At 43.5% G+C, this 15,219-nt stretch overlaps 1 protein-coding gene across 1 annotated transcript in view; it reads right to left on the bottom strand.

Annotated features, from left to right (window-relative positions):
- The window catches only part of LOC136856754 (putative fatty acyl-CoA reductase CG8306), a 168,817-nt gene extending 156,834 nt beyond the window's left edge, over positions 1 to 11,983 (bottom strand). The window contains exon 1 of the mRNA XM_067134845.2: positions 11,825 to 11,983. The gene's annotated coding sequence lies outside the window, so the exon portion shown is untranslated. The remainder of the gene's footprint in view (positions 1 to 11,824) is intronic.
- Positions 11,984 to 15,219: the final 3,236 nt, after the last annotated feature.

A 15,219-nucleotide genomic window follows, 5' to 3' on the forward strand; every position in this document is an offset into this window, starting at 1 on the left:
CCCATCGTCGCCATAAGACCTATCTACGTCGGAGCGACTTAAAGCAACTAGCAAACATGTTAAGTTCCTGAGATATATTGTAGATATACTCATTTTAAAAATTCACCCCATTTGTCACTCCTGTCGATTTTCCAAAAGCAAAAAAAAAAAAAAAACAAAAAAAAAAAAAAAAAAAAAAAAAACGTTTATTTGAAAGGAGATTCCAAATACCAATTTTCGTGACTAACATCTTCAGTTTTTGAGACAAGTATCCTCAAAAAAGGTATTCAAACACTTTTTCACCCTCCTTAAAAGGACCTTCCGAAAACAGAAAAATAAGCGTTTTCTTCCCAATTTTCACGTCTTTAAACTGTTAAGTTTGAGATATAGTTACAGTCATTTTAAAAATTCACCTCTTTTTTCACCCCCTTAGCAACGGAATATCCAAAAATCCTCAAAATCTAATTTCTTTATGTCCAGTAGTTTTGGCTCTGCGATGACGAATCAGTCAGTCAAGACATGTTATTTTATATGTACACTGACTGACAGAGCAAATGCAACACCAAGAAGGAGTGGTCAGAACTTTATGCCAATTGCAGGGTAGACTGACGTCACTGAGGTATGCTCATGATGTGAAATGCGCCGCTGTGCTGCGCACGTAGCGAACGATAAATGGGACACGGCGTTGGCGAATGGCCCACTTCGTACCGTGATTTCTCAGCCGACAGTCATTGTAGAACGTGTTGTCGTGTGCCACAGGACACGTGTATAGCTAAGAATGCCAGGCCGCCGTCAACGGAGGCATTTCCAGCAGACAGACGACTTTACGAGGGGTATGGTGATCGGGCTGAGAAGGGCAGGTTGGTCGCTTCGTCAAATCGCAGCCGATACCCATAGGGATGTGTCCACGGTGCAGCGCCTGTGGCGAAGATGGTTGGCGCAGGGACATGTGGCACGTGCGAGGGGTCCAGGCGCAGCCCGAGTGACGTCAGCACGCGAGGATCGGCGCATCCGCCGCCAAGCGGTGGCAGCCCCGCACGCCACGTCAACCGCCATTCTTCAGCATGTGCAAGACACCCTGGCTGTTCCAATATCGACCAGAACAATTTCCCGTCGATTGGTTGAAGGAGGCCTGCACTCCCGGCGTCCGCTCAGAAGACTACCATTGACTCCACAGCATAGACGTGCACGCCTGGCATGGTGCCGGGCTAGAGCGACTTGGATGAGGGAATGGCGGAACGTCGTGATCTCCGATGAGTCACGCTTCTGTTCTGTCAGTGAGTCACCGCAGACGAGTGTGGCGTCGGCGTGGAGAAAGGTCAAATCCGGCAGTAACTGTGGAGCGCCCTACCGCTAGGCAACGCGGCCTCATGGTTTGGGGCGCTATTGCGTATGATTCCACGTCACCTCTAGTGCGTATTCAAGGCACGTTAAATGCCCACCGCTACGTGCAGCATGTGCTGCGGCCGGTGGCACTCCCGTACCTTCAGGGGCTGCCCAATGCTCTGTTTCAGCAGGATAATGCCCGCCCACACACTGCTCGCATCTCCCAACAGGCTCTACGAGGTGTGCATATGCTTCCGTGGCCAGCGTACTCTCCGGATCTCTCACCAATCGAACACGTGTGGGATCTCATTGGACGCCGTTTGCAAACTCTTCCCCAGCCTCGTACGGACGACCAACTGTGGCAAAGGGTTGACAGAATGGAGAACCATCCCTCAGGACACCATCCGCACTCTTATTGACTCTGTACCTCGACGTGTTTCTGCGTGCTTCGCCGCTCGCGGTGGTCCCACATCCTACTGAGTCGATGCCGTGCGCATTGTGTAACCTGCATATCGGTTTGAAACAAACATCAATTATTCGTCCGTGCCGTCTCTGTTTTTTCCCCAACTTTCATCCCTTTCGAACCACTCCTTCTTGGTGTTGCATTTGCTCTGTCAGTCAGTGTATATAGATTTCTAAGCTCTAAGCACCAAGGGATCTGCTCAAAGCTTTACGACACCATCCGATAGATGAATCACGAACACCTAAACATCATTAACTAAAGCAATATCGTTGAATTTTATACAACTGAAACGTTTTTTTTGCTAGCGGCTTTACGTCGCACCGACACACATAGGTCTTATGGCGACAATGGGATAGGAAAGGTCTAGGAGATGGAAGGAAGCGGCCGTGGCCTTAATTACGGTACAGCCCCAGCATTTGCCTGGTGAAAACTACTGATATCAGTGTCGAATTCATAAGTTTTCGAGGTCGCCGAGAGGAACGGTGACCCTCTAGATCCCGTTTAAGTCATAGTTCAGCCCCAGTCGGAACGGAGGTTGAGAAGGGGTGAAGAAGAATGTCCAAAATGACCGAGATTATAGATGTACGTGATGACTGACTGACGGTCCGACTCGTTGGCTGAATGGTCAGCGTACTGGCCTTCGGTTCAGAGGGTCCCGGGTTCGATTCCCGGCCGGGTCGGGGGCTGGGTGTTTGTGTTGTCCCCAACATCCCTGCAACTCACACACCACACATAACACTATCCTTCACCACAATAACACGCAGTCACCTACACATGGCAGATGCCACCCACCCTCATCGGAGGGTCTGCCTTACAAAGGCTGTACCCGGCTAGAAATAGCCACAGGAAATTAAAAAAAAACTGTTTGACAAAAATATTGTGGGGATAAGATACCATTAGCAGGGAAAGGGGTGAATTATAAAAAATAATAGAAAACTATCCATAATGATGGAGAATCCATGGTCGCTGAGAGACTCCGGATGTCGTTTCAGTCCAAGTTCAGACACCATCGGCAGAGGGTGTGGGAAAGGGGTGAAAATGAAAATGTCAAAAATGACCGAGATTACAGACGTATGAGTATGTTCCTGCATAGCTCTCAAGCAAACTTGGTACACATATAACTTACTATCTGGAAAAAATACTGTTGGGGTAAAACATTCCTAGCACCACTACAGGAGGAGATGACGTGTAAAAATTATCGAAAACGACCAATATTAGTGTCGAATCCACAGTTTTCGGGGTCGCTGAGATGAACTATGACACTCTGGATGCCGTTTATGACCAAGCTCATCCACAATCGGCATGGAAGTTCAAGGGGTGAAAAAAGAAAATGTACAAAATGAGAGAAGAATTTTGATTCCATAGTTTTCGGGATCTCTAGGATGGCGGGTGACAGTCCCAGTGACAGTTGGAATTATGTACATAAATATCTACAGCGCGACACGTAATTACATAGGCCTACAGTTATAACTTTCATTAGTTGCTTGAAAGAATCAACTGCTTCCCAGACAATTCAGTGTGCCACAAGGAAATAGTTTAACGAGAAACTAAATCTTAAATTTAAAATTTAAAATGACACACACAATATTTCTAAATCTACAAACGAATTTGTAAACTCAGTCAACATGTCAATAAAGAAATCTACAAAAATTCACTTCAAGCAGGTGATACAAATCCTGACAGTGAACATTAAAAAAGTACCCAAGCAAAGCCGGCCACTACAGCACTTATAAAATAGCAGACAGTCGGACTGTAACTTGTATGATAAAACACATTCATAGTTTCAAGCCGTAGTAAGAAGGCTAAGAGAAAAGGAAGTGAAGTACAGCTAGATAACCATTCCCTCTAAATTGTAATTAGAAAGAAATATGAAGCCCTTCGAAGAATGGAGGTATCGGCAAAAGGAAGCAGCTGACTTGAGGAAATATAATCTGCCCCAAAACAAGCTGGATTCTTCGGTGTTCATGCATGCCTCAGGGCTGGAGATCGTTATGCACGGTACTGATCTGCCCCATAATGTAAGATAATTTTGTGTTCAAAATCCCACATTACAAACTTCACGTTCTTGTGGAGTTCCTGTTGCTCAGCATAGCTACATGTTTTCCTTTGTATATATCCCTCGAAATTCACAATACACGTACACACATATAGCAAAATACGTGTAAAAAGTGCACTAAACCAGAATATGCAAAGCTTCTTTTGAGCATTATGCAATCTCGATATCCGTTCAATTTCCCCCTCCAATAACGCTGACATGTTTGCCCTGAAAACGGTTGCTATCTGGCATGGGTCTCCCACATTTCTTAACTTCCAACTGACTGAGCCAATATCTATCTTACCGAGCTCGATAGCTGCAGTCGCTTAAGTGCGGCCAGTATCCAGTAATCGGGAGATAGCGGGTTCGAGCCCCACTGTCGACAGCCCTGAAGATGGTTTTCCGTGGTTTTGCATTTTCACACCAGGCAAGTGCTGGGGCTGCACCTTAACTACGGCCACGGCTGGTTCCTTCCCACTCCTAGCCCCTTCCTATCCCACCGTCGCCATAAGACCTATCTGTGTCGGTGCTACGGTAAGCAACTTGTAAGAACCAAATCGACTATCAGTTGCTTTGGATAGGTTACGAATTATTACTTGAAAGCATGGTGTTCATTACAAGTTAACAGCAATTATCACAATCAAAAGTAAAATTCCACCATGTATTGACATCTCGTGACACCCTTAAGTTGCAGAGGAATCCCGATGCTGAAACATGCATCACCCCAAACAGATTTTAGAAGGAACCACTTATGTGACCCTGCGGGTAATCCCACCTACAAGAAATTATAACAACCCCCTCCATTCCCTAGATTTAGGCCCTTTGGCACATTAACATGGATAAGATAGGCGAAATATTCAATTTGTCATGCAAGGACAAGATAAAGTTCATTTTACGCCTCACGACGCGTACAACAAAACTCGGAGGCCCTACGGCCCCCGAAAACCATGTTTCAAGGACCTAACACCAGCTGTGTGAGATATTGACATCACACTATCCCGCTCTAGGAACTGGATGAAGAAATAACCAGCAGTAACCATGGCAACGTCAGCTCAGGATTTTGCAGTATAATACAGGCCTGGTGTTCGAAGCAGGCATGTGCGTGAATGTAGGCTAGGCCAAGGAGATATTCTGCTACACATATGACTGTCTCGAAAAAAGCACTGTGGGGGGTAAGCAAACCCTACGGGTCGTGGACGGGAGGGAGCGGCATATATAAAAATAACCCAAAATAGTGTCGAAACCATAGGTTTCGGGGTCGCTGAGATGAACAGTGACACTCGACATGTCGCATAAGTTCAAGTTCAGTTCCCACTGGCATGAGGGTTAGAAGGGCTGAAAAAGTTTATGGATTTATGTTGCAACCCTCTGAAAGGGAGCGGAAAGGGGAAGTATAAAAGTAATAGGAAACTACCAATATTAAAGTAGAATCCATAGTTTTCGACATTGCTAAGATGAATATTGGCAGTGTCTAAGACCAAGTTCACCCGCATCGGCACGGGGGTGAGAAGGAGTGACAAAAAATATCCAAAATAACCGAGATTATGGATGAATGTATGTTCCAGCATAGTTTTCAAACAAACAAAAAATGACTGTGGCGGCAGGACTCCGTGACACTCTGGGTGCCGTTTAACTCTTTTTTTAAATGCTATTTATTCGGGGCGTCGACCTAAGAAGGTCCTTTGCCCCTACTTTGCACCATATATTGTGAACCTGCGTGTATTTTGGAAATGGCGGAAGTGTAAAGTGTTGAATGTGAGGAAAGGAACATTAAGGACGACACAAACACCCAGGCCAAGGATATTAATCATTTACAATTAAAAACCCCTGACCCGGACGAAGCGTTTAATTCATACTTCAGCCCCAGTCGGAATGGAGGTTGAGAAAGGGTGAAAAACGAATGTCCAAATGCATACATGGCTTACTATAGGCCTACTATCTGGAAAAAAAAATTACGTGGGGTAAGACACCCCTACCACCCTTAGCGGAGGGGATACTAAAAAAAGAATCGAAAACGACGAATATTACTGTCGAATCCACAGTTTTCGGGGTCGCTTCGACGAATACTGACACTCCGGATGCCTTTAAGTTGAAGGTCATACCCTATCACAGCTCTCAGCCAAACTCGGTACGGATATGAGTTACGATCTCGAAAAGATACTGTAGGGATAAGACACCCTTGGGGGGAAGGGGTGACATGTACAGTAATCGAAAACAGCCTATATTAGTGTCAAATCCATAGTTTCCGGGGTCACTGAGATGAATAGTGACACTCCAGATGTCGTTTAAGTCCAAGTTCAGCACCCATCGGCATAGTGGATTTAGAAGGGGTGATAAAGAGAATGTCCAAATCCACCGAGATTAATGTTGTTCACACAGTTTTCGGTGTCGCTTGCCTGATTGGAGACAGTCCCAGTGACAGTTGGAATCGTGTACATCATATCTATAATGCGACGCGTAAATACATTACATTATAATCGTTATTATTGTTTGAAAGGATCAACTACTTCCCAAACAATTTGCGCTGCCTCAAGGAAATATTTTAAGGCAAAACAAAATAATTTCAAGCTAAAACGTAAAATTATACACAACAATATTTCAATTTAAAAATTGACAAAATAGTTCATAAACAGTCGATCAACGCCACAATTAAGAAAACTTAAAAAAACACCTGAAATAATACAAATCCTAAAAGGTGTGAAAGAGAAAATGACCAAAATTGTAGATTTACGTGTGTACAATATCTTCCAGAATAGCTCTCAACCAAACTTAGTACGAATCAAGGGCGCCCATACCCGGGGGGCAAGGTGGGGCCGCCCCCCCCCCCAAACTAGCTCTGAGGAAAAGGAAAAAAATCTAGTGTAGTCAGGTGTTTTCCTTTCAAGAAAATGGTTTAAAAGTCAGTATTACGTAGACGCGGTAGTACCGTTCCCCACCAACATGCAGGGGAACCGTGGGTTATTCTACCGCAGAACACAAGTCGCCATTTATCTTCCAAAATATTACGTACCCCCAGGTGTGGGGCCCCTCTACAAACTGTTATATGGGCGCCCATGGTACGAATACGAATTACTATATCGAAAAGATACTGAAGGAGTAAAAAATACCTAGCAAACCTAAGGGAGGGAATGACGAACAACATTAGCGTCGAACCCACAGTTTCCGTGGTCGGTGAGATGTAGTAGGGCACTCTGGATGCCGTTTAAGTACCAGTTCAGCTGCGTAATCATGGCGAAAAGTGGTGATGAAGAAAATGTCCAAACTTCCCGAGATTAGCTTGATTAACGAGAAAGAAAATAATCTATAAGACTTCAAATTAAACACAACAATAACAACTTCTAAACTACAAAATAGTTCTTAATCAGTCAACGTCGCAATAACGAAATCGGCAAAACTTATCTTCACACATAATTAACAGGCAATAAAATACCTAAAAAGGAAAGAATAAAATGGCCGGGCAGCACTGGGTAATATAGCTAGTTGATTCCATAACCCTGAGCATAGAAGTCGAGAGCCCAATGTACTGTCTGCTACGGAACTATCACGTGCCAAATTCCTCTAAGAAAAATGCTTACCATAGCGGTTTTTTTTTTTGTTTTGCTAGTGGTTTTACGTCGCACCGACACAGATAGGTCTTGTGGCGACGATAGGATAGGAAAGGGCTAGGAGTTTGAAGGAAGCGGCCGTGGCCTTAAGTAAGGTGCAGCCCCAACATTTGTCTGGTGTGAAAATGGGAAACCACGGAAAACCATCTTCAGGGCTGCCGACAGTGGGATTCGAACCCACTATCTCCCGAATGCCAGCTCACAGCTGCGTGCTTACAATAGCTACACCAAATTAAATCTAACTTCAGCGTGCACTCAAATGGTGCTTGGCTACGTATTTTTATAAGCCGTTCAGCATCAGCATTGCTGCACAGCACATTGTAATAATAAATTTCATAAAATCGTGCATCTAACGACCTCCTAACTGGCTACGTCGGTGTATCCAAATACTGACGCCCGTCTCGTTCCTCTACGGGGTCGGGTATGAAGCGAGATGAATCTTCGTAGCGAGGTTTTTTTTCACGAACGGATGCCCTTCCTGACGTCAACTTCAGAGGAGTTAATGAGATGAAATGATTGACATGATACAGCCTATGCCAGTAGTAAGAGAGAGGGTGAAACCTGATGCCGGCACATAGCCCACTTCTGTGGAAAAGCACCAAGGGGTCTGTTCTCAAGGCTTTACGTCCATATCCGACGAACGAATCGCCATCAACAGCGTCATATGCCCTCACTCCAGATGAACAGAGCGGAGAGGTTTGGAATTAAATGCACGCAATCTAGTGATTATAAATTGTACACCACCACCTCTCCTACCCCGCCAGCCAAAATGCTGATGGGTTTTCTTTTCGACTATTGGAACTCGAACTGGCTAACCAGGGTGTCAGGCCTTTTTTTCTTCTTTTTTACAATTTGTTTTACGTCGCACCGACACATGTAGGTCTTATAGCGACGATGGGATAGGAAAGTTCTAGGAGTGGGAAGGAAGCGGCCGTGGCCTTAAGGTACAGCCCAGCATTTGCCTGGTGAGAAAATGGGAAACCACAGAAAACCATCTTCAGGGCTGCCGACAGTGGGGTTCGAACCCACTATCTCCCGGATGAAGCTCACAGCTGCGGGCTCCTAACCGAACGGCAAACTCGCCCGGTGGGTGTCAGACCATAGGCTACATACTTCATGCCTTAACGATCATGGCCACCAGGCAGGCTATTTCCCTCACTCGCTAAATTCCTTTATTATTGTTAACGAAAAGCTACCAGTGCCTACATGAATACCGATTAATCTCAATAAGGGCCATTCTAATATTTTTATTTTTTTAACAATTCTGCTTTAGGTTGCACCGACACAAGAGAGGTCTTACGGCTACGATGGGAAGGAACCGGCCGTGGCCTTAATTGAGGTACAGTCCCAGCATTTGCCTCGTGTGAAAATAGGAAACCACAGAAAACCATCTTCAGGGCTGCTGGCAGTGGGTTTCGAACCCACTATCTCCAGGATGCAAGTTTACAGCTACGCGCCCCTAACCGCACTGCACTCTTCTATAGTACCTTCCTGTTTCCAAACATTATGGGACAAGGGTAAAGTGACCATTTGACACCTAAAGTCACCCCTGCCAGTATGCCCTTACAGCTCCATAGGAGCTGGTTGGACCTGCCCTAGCGTACCCTTCTAGCTACCATATAGAGGAAAAGAGGTCTACTTCCAGGAAGTCCTGCGATTGCCTTTTCAGCAGCAGTCATTAGTTAATCAATGAATTATTAACACTGGAATGCACAACTGCTGCTATTGTAGTATTTAAGAGTACCAACCTAATATTTTTATTCTGAGCAAGTAGGGCCTAGTTATGACAATTTGGAATCGCATAAAAACTTCACCATTCGCAATTTCGACTCTCCCAGAGACTGATTGGATTCTCACAATAGCACCACCAAAGGTTATGCAGTTTTAAGAAAACAGCAAAAGCCAATGGTGGCATTAAAATGACGAGTTAGGTAGTTTACCATTGCTTTCCTCAATGAGCCAGGAAGTGCTAATGCAACACAATCAAATATCAGCAGTACAATTCATAACATTCGAAGGCACTAGTCAGGGTCGAAAAGATTATTCAGCACCATCCATATGTCACAGTCATAAATGAAGCAGACTTTGGTGGAAGCTACAGTTTTTGGGCCTGTCTCAAGAGACAGCGTAAAATATATTTAATCTATCCAAAAATATCTATGGCAAATGAATACTACAAAAAGTGTAAATTCATTATGGTATTTTACAGGAGAGTGCAATGAAATTTATTTTGATTATTTCACAAGCAAATAATTTTTTATATGGCAAGTTGTATTATTATTAATTATTTACAAATACAATACAATTAGAACCTGTTTGCACTACAGAATGCAGTTTCTCACATTTTCAGTTTTGATAGAGTTTTTTTTTTTTTTGCTACTTGCTTTACGTCGCACCGACACAGATAGGTCTTGTGGCGACGATGGGACAGGACGGGGCTAGGAGTGGGAAGGAAGCGTCCGTGGCCTTAATTAAGGTACAGCCCCAGCATTTGCCTGGTGTGAAAATGGGAAACCACGGAAAACCATCTTCAGGGCTGCCGACAGTGGGGTTCGAACCTACTGTCTCCCGAATACTGGATACTGGCCGCAGTTAAGCGACTGCAGCTATCGAGCTCGGTTGATAGAGTTTTAGGGGCAGTCAATTTACTTGATTACTCATACATGTTAGATATATTTATAAACCTATGAGAATAAAGTCAGTAGAAAAAGGATGCCATCTTTAATTACCAGCAGACTATATGGGACTAATAAAGCATCTGTCAACCATGTTTCCAGGATAACCAAAGGGTTGAATCAACCATGTTTACAGGACATGATTTAGAAAGCTGAATGTTATCTGAAGAAATAACAGTAAAGTGAGTGACTATATAAGATATTGTCCAAAATATTTGAAAATGACAATGCTAGAAAGTACGTTTAATAGAATGAACAAAGGACCTACTTCTCATATAAAAGTCACACTGAGCTTATTGATCATAAAATAGTTAAAAGGTAGAAATGTAGTAGGTGACTTTCTTTATGGAATTAAAAACATTGAACAGAAATGTTTTCAAAGACTTGATTGTAAAACACATACAACATGCAGTTATTATGAAAATCTTGGAAGATAACAGTAAATGTCTTACCCTAAACTGTCCACTGAAAGTTGACATTGTATTTAGCCTATAGATTGCTACCTAAGCAGCACATGATGTAACAATGGTATTTGTACCAATGTCATAAGAAATCCTTATGTACAATTTTCCCAGAAAAGAAATTAATATTTGTGCAGATACATATTAGTGGCCTTCTGATTATTTCTCATAATCAACCTGTTTCTGGCAAACAGAAGAATCACATACTGCATCACAATCAGAAGAATGAATAACCAGACCACTCTTCAGAGATCTGCAACCAATATGAGATCAGAACACACATTTGCTTTACACAGCTTTGAAATGATACCTCTGAATCATATCATAGAAGTCTGACTTACCTAAAAAGTTACTAGAAATGCTGAATTTATACAATAGGATAGGAAAAGCCTGATGAGCTTTCCAAATTCTGATTTAGGCAGGATTCTAAACCTTTACAACGTTCACCTCTAGTATTTTTCATTACATGGTAACTTACTCTCCTACTCCCTTGCCTATGTATCAAATTATTATTAATCTGCCCTCTTTAAGGCACCTCAGCTTGGTCTGCACACCCTACCCCCACAGAAAATTTTATTTCCACACTGCAGACCCCCCAATTATAAGAACCTTCTTGAGAATATTCTAACGCATTAAATTATTTTTTTCAACAACTTATCATGGCGAGGCCTGCAGCGATCATTCAGGATGAAAAAGAACACTATGAAAACGAGACAAGCGTCATTAAGCAGTTAGAGCACCGCTCAGTCAGTATTCTTTTGAAAAGCAACCGAATAATCGTGCACAGGCTATGTCTCGTGATTACGTCTGGGGCTAACAGACAAATCAAAACCATAAAAATTGCCGGGACTCGCCAAGTATGCAACACTAAATGTGTCACAGGAACAGCAGACGTATAGTGATGAGCATAAATTCTACAAAAGCATAACGGTTAATAGCACGGACTTTCATCAAGACCTTTATAGAAACTGACAGTGCGAAAGAAATCTGAAAACTAACTTTCAAATGAGGTTAGAATTACAGTATAACATTTCAAATGATGTGCAGCAATATAATACTGCCTCAGCTTACATTACACGCAGGATTTATTTGAAGCAAAGAAAAATGTGTATTCTTAATACGTAGTCGTAGCAAAATTGTACAGCCAATAAACAAACACGCAGCAAATTCCCTAGGAAATAAAGCCGTAAATTGACACCTAAGCCAGGTGTCAAGCAAGCATACCGGTAAGCCAAAAGACAATCGAGAAAAACAAATATAAACAAGATATTAACACTTACAATTAATCAGTAAGATCCGTCCTCTTGGAAATGAACTAAAAACACCACGAGAACTATCACTTCACGTTATTCCCGCCTTGCTCACACAGACTCACACTACCAACTACCAACCACGGCTATCAACGTTTGACAGTGAATTGAGTATGACAAACGATATTCGCCATCCGAGACTCAAGTCGCCCGAACTCCGGAAGTTGGCCGTCAATGTTTCGCTCTATCGGCAGTGAGCTAAACTAAAGCAACACGCGGTATATTTGAATATATTTCAGGGCAGAATCACCTACCGCACGTCAAAAATCCAAACGTGTACCAAATAAGTACTTAAATTCATTAGCCTACACGCTATTCTAAAATCTTCTTGGAACATATACCAACCATAGTTGATACCATACGCAAGACCATAAGATATTTACATGCGACAACATCAATGCTACAGTCGGTTCGCCGACACATCTTAGTTATTCTTTTCAAGATAGTGGGTTCGATCTCGGCAAACAACGGAGGTCGTTGACAAATGGGTTTTTTAATGTGACAACTCAGTGTTCTCAGGATTCTAGCCTGTTAAACAACTCATGTGTAACAAAATTCCGATATCCTGGTTATTCTTAACATCCATAGCAATTGAAGTGATGTTTAACGATTATTATTATTATTATTATTATTATTATTATTATTATTATTATTATTATTATTATTATTATTATTATTATATCATGTCCGTCCTTGCAATGTATCAGTTAGCACTATTACCTGCTGTCCTCGGAGTTCCGGGTTCGATTCCCGGTATTGCCAGATATTTATGATGCATGAGGGCAAGTATGCGGTTGAAGTGATATATGTAACTCAGCTCACCATGCAGCCTGAAAAGAGCTTCACCACCTCGGACGAGGACACAAGTTTATTATTATTATTATTATTATTATTATTATTATTATTATTATTATTATTATTATTATTATTATTATTATTATTATTACTTGTACGCGTCACCACGAAATGTCCATCCTCCACTCCTTTTACATTCGAATAATACATTATCCACTTTATTAACCAGAGAATTTTTCAAGAGAGATTTTTTGTGCTTGGTAAAAGTAACTTGAATTACACTACTCAGTACTACAACCTAACATGCTTTATTTTTCTTTTATTTCTTAATCGGTTTACCCTCCAAGGTTGGTTTTTCCCTCGGACTCGGCAAGGGATCCCACCTCTACCACCTCAAGGGCAGTGTCCTGGAGCGTGTTATTTGGGTCGGGAGGATACAATTGGGGAGAAGGATCAGTACTCGCCCAGGCTGACTCGCCTGCTATACTGATCAGAGGCCTTGTGGGGGATAAGAATATCGGAAGGGATAGATAATGAAGAGGAAAGGAAGGTGCCGTTGCCTAAAGTTAGGTACCTTTTTTTTTGCTAGTGGCTTTACGTCGCAGGGACACAGGCTGGTCTTACGGCGACGATGGGATAGGAGAGGGAAAGGAGTGGGAAGGAAATGGCCGTGGCCTAATTAAGGTACAGCCACAGCATTTGCCTAGTGTGAAAACGGGAAACCACGGAAAACCATCTTCAGGGCTGCCGACAGTGGGATTCGAACCCTCTATCTCCCGGATGCAAGTTCACAGCTGCGCGCTCCTAACGGCACGGCCAACTCGCCGGGTAAAAGTTAGGTACCATACCGGAGAAGCGGGAAATCAAGGAAAACCACTTCGACTACGGATGAGGTGGGAATCGACCTCCACCTCCACCTCTACTCAGTTGAATTCCCAATGCTGAGTGGACCCCGTTCCAACCATCGTACCACTTTTCAAATTTCGTGGCAGAGCCGGAAATCGAACTCGGTCCTCCGGGGGTGGCAGCTAATCACACTAACCACTACACCACAGAGGGGGACCTGTACTGTATTTACGGAAGTAAAATGAAGCAGGTCCGCCTCTGTGGTGTAGTGGTTAGCGTGATTAGCCTGATTCCCGGCTCTGCCATGAAATTTGAAAAGTGGTACGAGGGCTGGAACGGGGCCCACGCAGCCTCAGGTCAACTGAGTAGACGTGAGTTCTATTCCCACCTCAGCCATCCTGGAAGTGGTTTTCCGTAGTTTCCCACTTCTCCTCCAGGCAAATGCCGGGATGGTACCTAACTTAAGGCCACGGGCGCTTCCTTCTCTCTTCCTTGTCTATCCCTTCCAATCTTCCCATCCCCCACCAAGGCCCCTGTTCAGCCTAGCAGGTGAGGCCGCCTGGGCGAGGTACTAGTCATCCTCCCCAGTTGTAACCTTACCCAATGTCTCACGCACCAGGACACTGCCCTTGAGGCGGTAGAGGTGGGATCCCTCGCTGAGTCCGAGGGAAAAGCCAACCCTGGAGAATAAGCAGATTAAGAGGCGGCCGGAGTCAGTTCTAGATTCACATTTTATTTCAAAATATCGCCACTAGTCTCGTTGATGTCGACAACTAACTCCACTGATAGTTACATGGCGGGTGCATAGATGGCAGTACGAAAGGCCAAGGCCGAACGAGCGATTCCCCTCTCACCCTCCAACGTCACATAGTATGTCCCCAGGAAGTTGTGATACAGTACTTGCACGGAGCTGATGGTGTTGACATTTGTACGGAATGCGAAACATTCCAGGAAATTATTGAGCATGGGTTAGTGCTGAACAAAACAGTCAAAATAACGTACTGTTTCCGACAAATATAAATGAAATGGCGTATGGCTTTTAGTGCCGGGAGTGTCCGAAGACAAGTTCGGCTCGCCAGATGCAGGTCTTTTGATTTGACACCCGTAGGCGACCTGCGCGTCGGGATGAGGTTTAAATGATGATGGAGACGACACATACACCCAGCCCCCATGCCAGAGAAATTAACCAATTATGGTTAAAATTACCAACCCTGCCGGGAATCGAACCCGGGACCCCTGTGACCAAAGGCCAGCACGCCGGACACTGTTTCCGATGATGAAATGAAGTAGAGCATCAATCCCGTCCCCGCCTCACGTCTTTCCCTGTACCGGCCAGTCAGTGAAACATAATATAATTCTATCCAATGAAAATACAAACTGATATAACAGAAGTTAATTCATTTACGAATTTTTTAGTCACACAGTGATACTTTGGACATACGATAAATATTGTAACGCGACCAAGAACGGAATTTTCCAACAACCGTGAGTAAAAAAAAAAAAGAGCCTTACAAATTTATAACAGTTTTTTCCTTTTGGATTACAGTTCTGAAATATATAAACAATGCATAAAACATCCCATTGCATATTGTGTTAAAATTTGAATTCGATCAAATAACGTGTTTTCGGAGACACAGAGATGCCGGAATGTTGTCCCGCAAGAGTTCTTTAACGTCTCGACCTTCCAATACCACCGCCCTGAGCCAGGATCGAACCTGCCAAGG

Source organism: Anabrus simplex, chromosome 1 (genome assembly GCF_040414725.1).
Source record: "Anabrus simplex isolate iqAnaSimp1 chromosome 1, ASM4041472v1, whole genome shotgun sequence".
Taxonomy (NCBI): Eukaryota; Metazoa; Arthropoda; class Insecta; order Orthoptera; family Tettigoniidae; genus Anabrus; species Anabrus simplex.